At 32.8% G+C, this 15,746-nt stretch overlaps 1 protein-coding gene across 3 annotated transcripts in view; it reads left to right on the forward strand.

The window, feature by feature from the left end:
* The first annotated feature begins 5,729 nt into the window (after positions 1 to 5,729).
* Positions 5,730 to 15,746, forward strand: part of LOC108142620 (adenylate cyclase type 2) — a 45,467-nt gene continuing 35,450 nt past the window's right edge. For all 3 annotated transcript variants that reach the window (XM_017266604.2, XM_017266605.2, XM_017266606.1), the window contains exon 1: positions 5,730 to 5,990. The gene's annotated coding sequence lies outside the window, so the exon portion shown is untranslated. The remainder of the gene's footprint in view (positions 5,991 to 15,746) is intronic.

The raw sequence follows: 15,746 nt of genomic DNA on the forward strand, positions 1-15,746 counted from the left end.
AATAAAAAGGAAACCAGAAAACGCAACAGGCTGGGTGCACACATGCACACTCAAACGAACACATGCATACGCAGGCGGAAATGCGATTGGCGGCCATTTTGCCCGCATATTGGGAAGAGTACCATTTGGTTATAAACACACAGTGGTCCAAAAAATGTATTGGTATTTTGAATGTATGTATGTACGTAAATTCATTTCATATTTCGGAAATTTGATTACATATTTTACAAGTTTATATAAAAAGAAAAAGAAGAAAAATTAAGAATATTAATTGAACAAATTTTTTAAATTACTTGTATTTACCTAGTTTTTTTTTTATCAGTAAACCTACTATCTTTTAAGAAGAAGAACATTTTTTTTTTTGTTTTCGTCAGGTTGGTAAAGTTAGATGTTTTTTCGTGATATGATTTCATAAATTGGCAATGCACTTTTTTGTGTATTTTAAGAACAATGTACTAAAAAAATAAGCGACTTATTGTATTGACAGCGCCCGTATTAAATATTGTGTTTTAAAATTTTCTATTTACCTTTTATACAACAGTTTTTTACGCACCTACTGCTTCCCTGACAATACACTTATTGGCATCTGTTGCACTGTCAAATGGCTGGGAATGCCATTAAATGCAACCGATGTCAACCCGCATAAGACTGGTTCGAATGGTTGTATGCTATGCCTGCTCACTAATGGGCTTTGGATGTTTGCATTTTGTCAGCTATTTAACAATTTAAAATAGTTTGACGTATTTTTATCAGCTACAATTATTTAACCAATTTTTTAATTGGATGGGGTAAAGTTCATAAATTAATAAAATACCAGAGGTTTTTAAGCTAAATAACAATATGCCAGAAAACAATGCATTTGTCCATAAAATATGCAAAATCTGACAATCAAATTAAGCCTGTTCATGTGGCAAAATGAAATTTATTTTCTTTGCGCAAAATTCAATTAGATTCATTTTGGATTTCCTCTGCCTCTATGGCAAGTTTTGCTAAGCCTATTTAAACATAATTAAATCTTCCAAAGATTTTAGCAACTTTTTGGTTTCTGCTGGTCTCTAATTTAGTATGCGGGTCAGCACACGGAGCAACGTGCGAAAGTTGTATCCTGTTTTCTGCCAGAGGCGCATACGTGGCGTATGATGAATTTTTATATAACATTTGCAGGGGACGTCCGTGGAACTAGATAAAAAGCAACTGGGAGCAACTTATTGTTTTCATTATTTCTTTAATAAAATGTTGGAGTTTAGAAGATGGAAAATGAAGCCTGAGTGTAAAAAAAGAAGCATGATGTTGAATAAACAAAACAAAATATGGTAACAAAATGTAAATCTTTAAAAACAAATTTAAAAATAAAAACATACAAATGTTTTACTCAATTTAAATAAAAAAGGCTCAATGAAGTCAATTACTTTTAATAAAATCCAGAGTTTTTACTTTGGACTCAATCTTCTTAGCTTAAAAAATGTATTTTCTTTTTTTTTGACATCGATTTTCGGTGCCTTAACTCGTAAATGTTTTCAATCGCTCTTTTTATTAGTTTAGTACTTAGTTTAGTATCAAAGTGAACACACGCAAGTTAAGCAACTTTAATGGGGAGTGTCTAGCACGTCAGAAAACTGTGGAGTTAGCCATCAGATTTATGCGTGGCCAGCAGGACATAAAAACCAAACACAAATACCCACAATTGGCATTTATTTTTTTTTAAAGCTCTCCTTTTTTATGCGTTTGCCCCCACCGGAAAACAAAAATAATTTGCGTATATATTGAATTTGTTTTTTTCTGTGCTTTTTCGAGGGAGATTCAGACGAGAGCCGGCAAAAAATTGCATGATTTGTGAATATATTTATTCAAACGTTCTTGCGATGGGGGTCTCATTTACATTCTGACATTGATTTTTGCTATTGGCTATCCACGTTAATATTAATATTATTCGTAATTTTTTTGTGTGAAAGAGCTGTGGGATCACGGAAAGTTTAATGAAAGATTGAACACAAAAACTTCGACTGGTGTGTACCCCAAATTTTTAATATTTATTGAATCTTAAAGCTATTAAAATTTTGTTTAATTTTGTATACACTTTAATGACAAAGAAGATTGCCTTTAAATAAGTGAATAATTTATTTAACCTGTGTTCATTATTGTTTATGGCGTGTACCCAAAAATATGAAATATTAATTCAAGCATTTAACCCTAATTTCAAACTTGTGAGACAGTTCTGCTCAAACTTGCAGGCGAATGTGTCAAATATCAAGGGAAAAAGTAGTCTTTCAGGCGCTTTAAAGGACGCTGTCAACAAGCTGTTGCCACAACACACAAAAACACATACAGTTTTCAGCAAGTTAATTGTCTACCAAAGGGCACAGATCCCGAGGCAGCCTGGGTTTGTTATCGTTGCGAATTCTGCTCTTGTTTCTGTTGACTCTGCAGTTATTTAATTAAGTCGAGCACTAATTAAAGAACATTTTGTAATTAGGCTTTATGTCGTAGCCAAGTGTCGACTCTTTAGCGACATGTCTTCCACCAAGTATGTGAGAAATCTAAACAATCTTTGTCCTAGCTGTGGCTAAAATTGATTTTCCTTCACAGGAATAGCTCAAGGAAGACCATTAAAAATGCAAAAAACTAGCTATATTGACTGTGACCCCCAGTAAATGGCATTGACTGACATTTAATAGCCGTTCATTTAATTATGATTTACTTGTTTTACTTTCACGGTATCCACCAATGCCGAAGAAGGCTGAACCTTCAAACTGATTTACTGAAAAGGAAAAAAGGACAGCTTAAAAAGGGTTATTTGTTTTAAAATTAAACATAAAACTGTTAATAAAAAATTGCTTAAATAATAAACTTTAATTTGCATAAATTTTTTGCTCATCGTTATCATAATGTCATTATCCAATAAAAAAAATATTTTCATAAAACTTATTTGTTAATGCTTAAAATATATATTTGGGCTTAAGAACAGAAACTGGCATTAAAATATATTATATTTTTTAACATGCAATATTTAAATCAGTCCGACTTTCTTTATAAGCCAATATTAATTAATAAATACTAAATAGTGTCTAGATCAAACGAATGTAATGTCGGTTAAAAGTCTACTCCGAGTGTCTGCAATCTTGAAGAAATTATTCGTTATAAATCATAGGATTTATTACAGATTCAGGCTTAAGTTGGCTAAATACCATCCATTACACTGCCAAGAAAATTGCCGAGGGACGAGCCTTTCGACTGGGCTACCTGTCGCTTTCCTGTCTGAAGTGGTCATCCTTGTGCCAGGACTAACTTTGCCGAGCGGCGTGCGAAAGTAAACATGTTTTGATTTCGATCTGGTCATGTATTATGCATGCCACCCACCGGGAGAGTCGTCGAATTCCACCATGACCTTGTGGGGTGGCTATTTCCATTGCTATCTTTAATCTATCGAGACAGACGAGACACCTTTATCGGGCACAAATATATGCAAAGTCCATTTGAGCCTTCAATTAGTTAATTTGCCTTGATCCCCGGGTATTTCGGTCGCCGGTGGCTTTACACATTTCAAATTGCCTTTTAATGGTGGCTGATGCTTGAAGCTGCTTTTATTTTTGTTTATTCACCAGTTGAAATTTCATTATTATTTATGCAAATTCAAAATTCCCCAACAGCTTCATGAAAATGTTGCCTACCAATATTATCTAAGGTGTGTGTCACATATATTCTGCGTGCTTTCGTCGTTAATAATTCAATGGTCTCCAAATGGATTTGCGGTAGAAAGTTAGCAATTAATGTTAATAAAATAAGGAATGTATGATATACATAGGCGTTCGAATTTTCAAAAGTATCAAAAAATAATATTGGGTTTCAACGAAAATTTAAGACCTTAAATGTTCTTGTAAAGCTTCAATTTTTATCAACGCCAGCAACAAATGGGTTTTCTATATTATCTATCTTTAGTTTCAAAAATTTGGAGAATCAAAAATTTCTCAACCAATCTAGTTGTACAATGGCTAACTTTGCGGACATCTGTTGCCCAGGCTATGTCAAAGTTCATTACGTATACGCCCCGTGCTGTCAGTCGGAAATTGCACAAGTCAGCAAACACACTGCAACCAAAGTACTTGTTTTGCGCAGGTGTTTGTGTGTCAACAGAGCAGTTCAAACATTTTCCTACACTCGGACAACAGGATCCAAGGGGTTGAAAACGAGTGCTGACAATATCCTGCTAAGCTAAAATTAACGGCGAACGAACTGAGCTGCCAGTAAGTAATTTAATTTCAGGAAATTGAGGTTCAAGTGGTGTGGGTGTCAATTGCACAAGGTATAAATCAAAGTTCTATTAACTGGATCCAGCAGATCCTGGCGATTAAATGGCATGACTTTAGTGTAACCCAATCGTATTGCCTTAACTTTTGCATTGGAATGTTTTTGATTAACTTTATACGGTTGTTTACAAATGATGAACATTAAAGTAATTCGCTCAACTGGTTATCTTCTACTATTAACAGAAAAATGTATTTTAAATGTGATATGTGTAATTAAACCAAATTTATTATTAATCACTATTGATAGTTTTGTTGTCATAAACAGTATGAGAAGCTTAAGTTTGTGGCAGATCAAAATCGTAAATATACGAAAGAATACTTTAAATATGTAATAGTCGCAAGCAATTTATTAGTTATACATTATCTTGATAACAGCGGCACAATTGCAAGTTGTATTGCACTCTCAAGAACATACTCGAAAAGATTAAAATAAATGAGTTAAAAGTTGGAACTGGCTTTTATTGTTTTTCTTATTGCTAACCGTCCGATTTTATAATGATTGATTCATTGACTAGTCCATATTATAAGCTGATTACAAACACGCCACTTGATAGGAACGCCTAACAAAAAAAATATGGTACCCTTTACAAACTATTTATTATTTAAATTATTTATTAATTTGTTTATGTCCCATGCAATTAATATACCTTAGCTATAACAATCGATCAGAATACTACATTAGCTGTAATGCATTCTATTGCATAGTTCAGTGCACATGCACTTCTGCAAGTATCTTCTTGAACACTTTAACTTATGGATTTTCGTTAGCCTTGAAAAAGGAAGTCAGTGAAACTCATTTAATAAGGTAATGAATCTATTTGCTTCTAAGAATTCTCAGTTGATTTCAAGTTGTTAGCATAAGATGACCTTAGTGATGAAAATGAATGCAGTTGAAAAAGCTAGTATTTTAATAGTTAGTTTGCACATTTTTTTTATTGTAAATATGTTAATATGTTTATAAATTTTCTAATTTTTTATACGGTTTTCTAATAAGCCAATCTTTTTGTGACTGAAGCAACAGATTATTTTAAAGATTAAACTTACTGTAAAGTTCCTTACGTCTTTTAATGATCTAATATTTATAATTGCTTTCAAAACTATGAAGAAGTTTAAGAAAAATATCTCTATAATAATATTCTCTATAGAAAATTTAATGTTCTTAGGCTTTAATTTTGTGTACTTTAAAAAAGTGTTAATGGCTAAACTCTGTTGATCAATAGTGCCGGCGCCACGAATTGTTGTTGTATTTTCAAAATGAAAACATGAAACCCAATCAGAGCATTCTCGCAAAGCCATTTTACTCTCTCTTTCGAAAAAGTTACGCTCTCGAAAATGATTTGACAAGGTCGGCAACATGTTGCTGTGTGGGTGAGTGCGGTTCAGCCTGTTGGAGTTTTGGTTGCTCAGTCTCAGTTCTGATTAGAACGTGCTCGGGTGCGGTTCGCTGGCGTTTTTGGAAGCGGTATACCAGCGCTTTTCATCGGACGCGTTTTTCGCGCGTTTCCTTGCCAGTCGTAAAAGCAAGTGTGCTAGTGTGTGCTAGTGTTAATGTGAATTTTTTAAACAAAGTGTGCCATTGGGAAATGTCTCCATATTGTATATGCACAAATATTTAAATAAATATATTCATTGATACATATGATTAGTAGTGAAACAGCAGCAACGAATCCAGCACCAAGCAATTAGGTATTTAGAAAAAATGTTTACTTAAGTAAAGGAAATAACCAACTTGATATTTAAAATTTATTGAACATGTGCAAACACATGAAAAACGAATGGAAACTTTTAAAACACAAATATGTGTTTATATAGTTTAGTGTTTTATATAGTTTGCATTCATAAACCTATTTACTCGCATCATTTAACTTTTTTAATTTGTAGTTAAATTATGAAAGACAATATGTGATTTCCTTACAATTCAAAACAAAAACTGATCCAACAACAAAGTGGAATGTGCGCAAAAATACAAACCGACAAAACTAAACATCGAACTTGGGGGACCGGCAAAGTGTTTACCCGCGATCTGCTTTCATATAATCAAGTGTAACTAATTGCCAAGCTCAATAGCAACTGAAATTAGCTAAAAATACAAAAATGCGATGCGGTACCGCGAGCTCACGAATCTGAATGGGTAGCGACAGATCGAAATATATTCACAACCCTCAACTCTCGCGCTTCTTGATAGTGCTAATCGCATCTGATTTCGGTTTTCTATAAAATATTTATTTGTTTTTTTTTGTTGAATTTCTGTTGGCTGTTTATTAATTAAAAGAGACCGCAGCAACAACAACAAGTGTCCCCGAATTAAAAGAAAAATTAATGCTGCTTTCAACTTGGCAGCTGGTAGCGAAATTCTGCGTCAGTTCTGGTTGTTATTGTTGCTTTTTCGTGCTTTTTTCAGTGGTTCTTTTTATTTGCAATTTTTTTCAACGGCCGAACGAGTTGATGATCGCCTATGTGTGAATGTCTGATGAAAGAAGTGATACGAAACATATACGAGTTCGTTTGTGTATTTATTTTCGTATACAGCTGCGTTCAAATATCTGTGGCAATGTATATTCATTTAAAAGCAACCATAGATGATATATTAGTTTTCCAGTAGAAAACTTATATTTTAAAAGTTTTAAAAACGTAAATAATTAAATATAAGTTTTGTAGAAATGCAGCACATATCGTTTACCTTTACGTTTTCCTGAATTTTAATATTTGTCAAGAAATCAAATGCTTAAAATAAATGTTAACCTACTACTATTATTTTGCAGACATCTGTACATTTATTTATTATTTGAATTGTTTGTCAGTTGACTTTGGCATTATTAGTATTTATAGTTGCATATCTTTTAAAACATTTTTGGCTCAATAATAAAGGCTTTATAGAGAAAAGTAAAATGTAGGAATTTGACAACTTAAGATTATCCCAAAATCTAAAAGTAAATACGAACATGCATAAATCACACTTCAAACAATGGTCAAATACAAACAAATAGTTTGAATTAAGTTGTTTTTAATATCAGCTTAAATAGTTTTACTGTTTTAAAATTCCTAAATGAATTGGAATGTTAACGCAAATTAATGTAATTTATTATGCAATTAAGTTCATTAATTTATGTTGCTAGTGTTTCTTAGTGTCAAAAATGACCTTTGCCAATGTCCTTCTGTTTATGTTTCATAATTTCGAATTATTTTTAAACCCTAACAACACCAACTCATCCAATTCGTTTGCCAAATGCCTTTGTCTTTAAATAAATCAAGTTATAAAAGTGTTCTCGCAGATTTTGTTTTGGCTCACGGCTCCGCATTAATAAATTAACGCCCCCACTCAACGTTCCTCATTTTTTCCAGCTTTTATTTTATCTTTATGGCAAAGAAGCGAGTTAAGATTCTATAAAAAAGTGTCATGCTTTGTATATAAATAAGTGGAAATAAAAACCAAATCAAAGCCACTTGGCATACATATGCTGCTTCGATAACGAAATGAAGAAGTGACCTGGGCGGAGTTATTTTCGGGGTTTTTGGGCAGGCCCATTATCAAATGGCGATACCGTCGATAAAATACTTTATTGAAGCCGGCAATAAGTCCAATGAGACAAATTATATTTTAAATTTTTGTTTGTCAATTTCATTTTTTTTATTTCCTTATCAGCAATTATGAAAATCAGCAAATTATGAAATTATTGGCCAAACTGCCTCAAAGTGTTTAACTAGGAATGAGTAATATTGGTGCCAATATATATTAAAACGAAATATGTACTTATTTGTTGTGTTCCTCACCAGTGAGTCATTATTCTTTAAAAAAAGTCTTATCTCCTTAACTCTCTTTAGTAGTCTACATTTTAAAGGCCTTATCTCGTTTTGTGTTTAAATATATATATTAATCTAATTTGTTAAATTTTGTATTTAGCTAATTTACGGCATTTACAAATCCCGCATTTTTCACAGGCCCTCTATTCGCTATACACTAGATAACAAACCTTTAGTCTATAACAAAGTTCCCCTATTAAATTTGGTTCAATATTAAAAACAATATATAAGTCAAATATATATTATTTTAAAGATACTTTAAATGTTGCCCTCTATTCGCTATACACTAGCTGACAAACCTTTAGACTATAACAAAGTTCCCCGATAAAATTTGGTTCCAATATTAAAAAAAATAAAAAAGTCAAATATATATTATTTTAAAGAGACTTTAAATGTTGGTAATTTATATTATCAGGGCTCTGCAAAGTTTGTCGCCTAGTGTTGATGTTTGTATGTTTTGCGTTTTCTTTGTGCACATTTCCTCTGTGACTTGACTTTGTCAAGTTTAAAAAAATTTGTGAAAATTGCGTTTTTATTTACGTACACAATTGCAGCGGCAAATGTGTTTGTTGTTTTTCCTTAGGTCACACAGTTTCTTATTTTCACAAGATCTCCGCCACTATATAGTATTACCCGTACATATGTGAACGAAGCTTATTTATATTTATTTCTCGTTTGAATTTAATTAAATTTGCACATTTGTGTTAAATTTTCAACACATGTGTCTCTGTCCGTCTCTCGTGCTTGATGTGAGTATGGGTGTCTATCTATGAGGGACTTTCTGTCGGTCGGCCGATCTGTCTATATGTCCGTCTGTCTGTGTTTGTGTGCCCCCTATGTGTCAACCTAGACGCCTAATCAAACAGCAACAACAAAGCTGTAACAGCCGAATTCCAAACCCTGCACTGCGAAAAAAAGCTGAGAAATCGGTTTATTTTTTAAAAGTAATAGTTTGTATAGTAAAGTTAATTTAAAATAAAATAAATAAATAGTTTGTTTATTTTTAAGCCTTATCTAATTCTTTCCTAGCATAATTGATTTCACACATTAATGTGGTATTTTAAGTCGTTTCGAATGTTATTAAATATGTATTGTAAATTGAGGGGACATTATATTTATAGAATAAAAACTTATTAATAATTTTATTTTTCTCTATGTAGAAGAGAGAAGGCTCGCAAAAAGAAGTATAATAAAATTATGTAATGATGGGGAACGAGAGCAAAGCAAGCCAAAATAAACACACAAACATTAAAAATTGTAACAAATTAAAGACAAAGGGGATGTATTAAAACATTTTCAAGGGAATCATTTGCAAACATCATAGATATTAAGAGTTTATAAATAACAAATACTAGTAAATGTTTCGTTTTAATTAAATGTAATTATTGTCTCGCAGCAAGACTAATGTGGGAAAGTGTTTTCGAATTGTACGAGGAAACGATCTATTTTAATTGATAAATTACAAAAAGTCGCAGATCATTCACATTAAATTAAGATAAAATGGCAAGAGCTGGTACATTTATGCATCAAACTCAATTGCATTCAATTAAAGGTTTTTTTTTTTGCTTTATTACACTTATTTATTTATTGAACAGTTTCCCTTAGTGTGAAATCTTAAAACATAAATAAAACTTATTCTTTCTATATTTTTATCACCTTAAAATGTTTAATGGTATTTGGAAAATATGTTGATTTAACACGTAGAACATTTGGTTATAATACCAAACTGTTCAAATTACAAACTGTTCAATTACATTGCAATTAGCTTTAGCTAATTTGAATATTCACAATTAAATTTAATTAAAATTTAAAATATGGATTTACGGCCTATTACGCTTAAACTAAAAGATGTATCGTAAATTTATAGCATAATTTGGTTAATATAGCCTTGTGATCCTTTTGGCTTATATTACTCATTTACAATTTTCATTGTGGCATCTATATTTATATGATTCTGACGACTTTTTGTGATCCTCTCCTCCCCTTATTTTCACTTAGCTATTTGCTGTTGGTGTGCAGTTCGCTTGCGTTAGTCGCCAATCGTTGACGTAAATAATTTGCAGCTTGAACTTTGCTGAAATATAGCCACTACACATTTAAATTAATGCAATCAATTTCAGAGTGCAACGAATTTGTCGAAAGTTCTTACAGATAGATTTGTAGGCATTTCCTTTCACACTTGTCCGACTAGAGAATGTCAAATGATCGGGCCACATTTTTCAACAGATTGCAAATTGATTTATTCGCCCAGGCTTTTTGGCCATAATGCAGAGGCCGCAGCCTCGCGATGCCAGAAGTCGAAAATTGATTTTATTCGAATAGCTGAGGCTGAGCATTTGCACAAATCTTTGGGCTGGGCCGCTTCACTGGTCCTCACCAAATCACCAAATGGGCGCGAAATTTAATTTTATGGCAAATCAAGTTTATCTTGCACATTGCGCAAATATTTCATTTTGACACACAATTCAAGTATTTTGGTAAATTAAAAAAAAACCAAATGAATAGCACTGCGCCGGCAATCTTATTCCAAAAGCCGCGTGAAAAGCGATTTTCTGCAATTCGCCAACTCACAATGTTTGCCATTGTTTATTTGCATTCTTAATTACCTGTTGTTTTGCTTTGGCAGCCGCTTGCCTTTTTTCATTCTTGGCTAAGAATATTTTTAGACTTTTGATGTCGACGACTTTAATGACCGGCGGTAGCTAATAAAATCGCTTAGCACATGTTTCAAACATTTCTTTTGAATCCATAAATGAGCAATTAAGACATATCTTAATGCGATCATCCCAGTTGCCAATGGTTTAGCGGGTGCTGGAGAGACATTTAATTAAATTGTCTTATCAAGGTCTTTTTGCTTTTGGAAATGTCGAGAATGTTCAGAAAATGCGCTCCCGAAAACTGTAAAAACTGGTATAGCCGGTTTAAATTGGTTTCGATATGCCGGTCATTTGGTTTTATGAGAATTGCACTCCAGACACTTGAATGCGTCTTTATTTAAATATTCAATTAATTACAAAATTGCTGTCAATTAAATGTGAGTATAATTTTGAAATACTGAAGTCCTTCAGCATTATATCATACATGTTTTGTACGTATAGAAATTACTTAATTGTATCAAGTCAAGATTTTAGTTTAAATACACAAAAAATGTTTGAAACATTTTAATATTCACAAAGAAACAAAATAACTGTCTTTGTAAAAGAGCTATGAAAGATGTTGCTGTGTAATTGCTTCTTGGGCTTGTTAAAATAAGTGGTTTTGTTATACATACATTTTACGATTTCATTAGCATCCTCTTGTAATGCCTCTTAATTAGCTCAACTACATGCCAAAACCTAATTGATGTTTTCCTTATAAGTAGTTTATGCATTCCCTGCCAAATCAAATCAAACACCATCCAGCAAAGCGGCAAGAGTCACGCATCCACCCACCAATTGCAATTGAAGGCAAGATGGGACGTGCCAAGGCAAAACCACAGAACTAGGGTCTTGAATCCACAAGAACCGCCCAAGCCACACCCCCTAACACACACACACACCGCCTACACAAACACACCCTTCACACACGCACACACCTCTTAGAGACACCCCTTACATACACCACCGCCCAAATATACACGCAACCGAAAGGCGGTTAGCCTAATTCGCATTTAAATGGCCCTCTGTCTGTGGACGGGAAGGTTTGGCTAATGAATCAGCATTCATGGGGCCAAGCGCAACAGAAATATACATACGTATGTATATATAATAGCTGCTCCTCATTTATTTTATTTATATTTCGTTTTTGGCCAGCAATTTGAGCTTAGAAAACAAAAATTAGCCCTCTATTGAAGAGTTTTGGGCAGCTGCGGTCCAACGTGGCGCATACTCGATGCCGTTGTTTCCGGCCACTTGGGTCTGTTTGCCAATGAAGAATGCAAGAGTGCACTCCATCTAATTGCATTGATATCAAAAACCCTGTGCACCCATTTTTTTTGTGGTGTTCAATTAAGAAAGTTTCCTATGAACCCGAAGTTTTGTTCGCACTTTTGTTTTCTTCGTGTAGCATCTCTAAGAAATTAATAATTTAGTGTTTAGCTTGTTATTTGGAAAAAAGTTTTGGAAAGTTTACGCAAAATTCAGTGGAATTTTTTTGACATTTAAAAACTGTCATAGAAATAAGAAAATCAACTTTTTAAATTAAATTCTTAAAGATAGTTGTTAAAGAAATTGTGGATCGGAAAGGGTATTCAAGGTTCTGGACCCTAGGATTCCTAAGTACTTAGTTTTGCTCATAAACAGATGCTCAGTTTTATGACCATTTCAACAAATGCTTTAACATAAGCAAATTTGCAGATGACCCTTTGTTGATAAGAACATAAAACAGAGATGATGAGAATGTGTGAAAGATTTAGATTTTTTAATCAAAATTAATGGTATTTACAAGAATTTGTATCTATTTTAATTAAACTGATTTGCGCAACGTATCTAACAATGATGAGTTATTCAGATGTTCTTCATTTTTAATCACCAACATCTTTTTGTATATATTCATCTTTAACACCTCCATCTTCAATGTGATGTATGTCGTGGGCCAAGATTGTCCAATTATATATAAATGATGACAAACGAACGGATATAATACTTCCCATTCCCATCAGCCCACCGGGAGGAGGTGTTCGAGTTGAAATATGAGAGACACGCTGGGCATCGAAAGCGGCGGAAAGAAAACTTTTATCACCCCCAACTCATCGAAACCCGATGGCAATAAACACAGGCGTAATCATTAATCATGCGCGATCAAAGTCAAAGATACAAAAAACAGACACACAAACGTATGAACGGACACTGAAAAAACCCATTGACACACTAACACTTGCAAAGACGCTTATTCAATAAAGCATACAGCTAGAAAAAATGTATAGAGAATTGTTCTCTTAATTTCTTTAGATTTAAAAAAGTTTCCAATATTGCATAATAATAGTATTTGACTTATTTTCTATTTGACTTGCGAAAAAATTTTGTTATTAAATATTTTGTTTCAAATTTTTGTTTTGGTCAAAAGTTTGTGAAAATTTAGTGAAAAGTTTTTTAAAAAGGCAGAGGACTTGAATTTCTAAAAATATCGCAATTATTATTTGACAGCAGAAAACAATTAAATTAACAAATTAATAATATTTTTTAATAAACTAGGCGATTGTAAAGGCAATATCACATTAACTTTAAATATTAATGTATCAAGAAGGTTTAAAAAAAATGATATCTACATCACAATAGTTATTTAGGCTAGTGATGTTTTTTCTGTGTACAATTGTTTGGGCAATAAGCGTCGTTTTTATGGATTGATGGTTGGGGGTTACTTTAATCAATTTCAAACAACAAACACAGAACTGGAAGCTCATCGTTCAAAGAACACGAGGTTCTTTGGGCAAATGCTATAGTACATATATAAATATTTATTAAAGGAAAAAAAAAATAAAATAGCTGCGGGCTTGAATGGGAATATGGGGAATTTTTGTGTGATAAATGCCCGCGGCTAGCAAACAGACGACGTCACAGAAAATATTAACACACATTTTTATATACTGCGGATGAAAACGCATAAAAATTGGTGTACCTTTAAAATTGCAATAAACGTGGCGATCGAAAGGCACAAATAAAAATAAAAAAAAAAATAGGGGGCAAATTTATGAGTTTCCGTTCGTCCCAGTCTGTTGCCTCACCAGTTCAGAAGATGATAATTATGATAATGAGTTAAGTGCAAAAATTATGATAATTGGCTGACGAGAAAGATACGCCCTCGCTTTCAGTGCATTCTCCAGAGAACGAGAGCGAAGTATTAGCAAGTGCGAATGAGATTGCTCATCCGCCACGTTCGCCGGCTAGCTATAAAAATATGGCAATGCAGATTTTCAAGGAAATGCACATTACACAGCCATATTTATGGCTTATGGCTGCAGATAATTTATAAAATGTTTACTCAGGGAAATTAGAAGCTGGTTGCTAAAGGCTTGTGGAACAAGCATTTGAGCAAAGTTCGTTTACAAAATTTTAAAGGAAACTACAAAACTTTATGTTCTTATAATTTTATTTAATAGTTTCAAAAAAACATTTTTCGGTCAGTGGTTTTCCTTTGAAGGAAAATACCTTAAAATGAAGAAATATATCGTTGTATTTTATAAATATGCTCTTTGCGCTATTTAAACCTGTTTCTTATACTCTATTTTGTTCGTTTCATGATTTTTTTTATATTTAGCTTAAAATTAAAAGACTAAAACTGATATGATGATATACTTATAACCAAAATCAAACTTCAACTAATTATATAAAATAAGTATGCTTTAAAGAATAAAATGTAAACAAAGCAACTTTTATGCAAATTTAAGATTCCCAGAAATAGTTTTGTTTGTCTTATCAGTTTCCTTTTTTTCTGTTCAAAATAAACAAAACTAAAACTAAACTAAAACCAGGAATAATAGTATAGATAAAAAATTAAATTTTCTTAAACATCAAAAGTATTGTGAGTTGAGCCAACTGCAGTTGAAAATTTGCAAAAATCATATACCAAACTCAACCTAATCTTTATTTGAATTTAAGCAGACTGCAAAACGGTTTTGTTTATTTATTTCCATTTCGTTTTATTTTCCCACCACGGCTGCACTAAACTGAAGCACCCCTCTCGGCAATGGCAAAGCGTAAACAAACCCTCTTAAACTAAAAAAAAAAAAAGGAAAACAGAAAGCGTACACACGAACCGGCGAGCAAAGCCAAACAAAACAATTCAAAAAAGAAATGAGAACCCATCCGAGTCCGGTAAAATGCGACTGAGCACAACAATGGAATGGATCTCCGTATATTTATTTATGAGTAGTTTTTCAGCGAATGCCCCCGTCGCTTTTTGTGCTCCGTTGTCAGGGGTCAAACGCGTGGTCGCCTCTGCCTGGTTTCCCTGGCTGCCCGCTTACAAATGCGAAATTCCACAAGTGTCCACAACAAAATTAAAGCGGGACTGAGGTGAAAATGACAATGAATTGGGGTTGGACTTGAGGCTTATCAGTGGCGCTATTATATGCCACATCTAAGGTCTTTGAGCAAGGCCAAATTAAATGAAAATAGCTTACGAATTATAGAAGTAGTCTCTGCAGCTTTTGACCTATGAAATAGACATTAAATATACCGATTAGTTGTTCGAAAGAAAATATAAATTTCAGAAGTACAATTGCTAATATCAATATGATAGGTATAGTTATCAAAAATTTTTAAAATTTTAAGGCTTTTAAATAAAGAACCATTCAAAATAGTACATGACTTTAAAAGATTGCTAAAAGTAAACAAAAAGTCTAGATAATTATGGGTCGAGATTAAAAATTATTATAAGAAATAGTTAAGCTAACCGGTTATCCAAGTAAAAAGTTATATTAAGATCTGTTGATCCACAAAAACGTGTGTATAAGTACTTATGTTTAATTATATTCCTAAAAATATGTGTATAAGTAAAACCTTTCAGTTCCCGTTAAAGTATTTTTCCGAAATTAAATGTATTTTTAATAACAAGTATTAATGATTTCCGTTTGACATTAATATATTTTTTTAAAACTTACTCATACCTAGACCTCACTGCTTAGTTTAACCCAGCTGTCTTAAAAGTGCAATAATAATAAAT

Source organism: Drosophila elegans, unplaced genomic scaffold (assembly GCF_018152505.1).
Source record: "Drosophila elegans isolate 14027-0461.03 unplaced genomic scaffold, ASM1815250v1 contig_208, whole genome shotgun sequence".
Lineage (NCBI taxonomy): Eukaryota > Metazoa > Arthropoda > Insecta > Diptera > Drosophilidae > Drosophila > Drosophila elegans.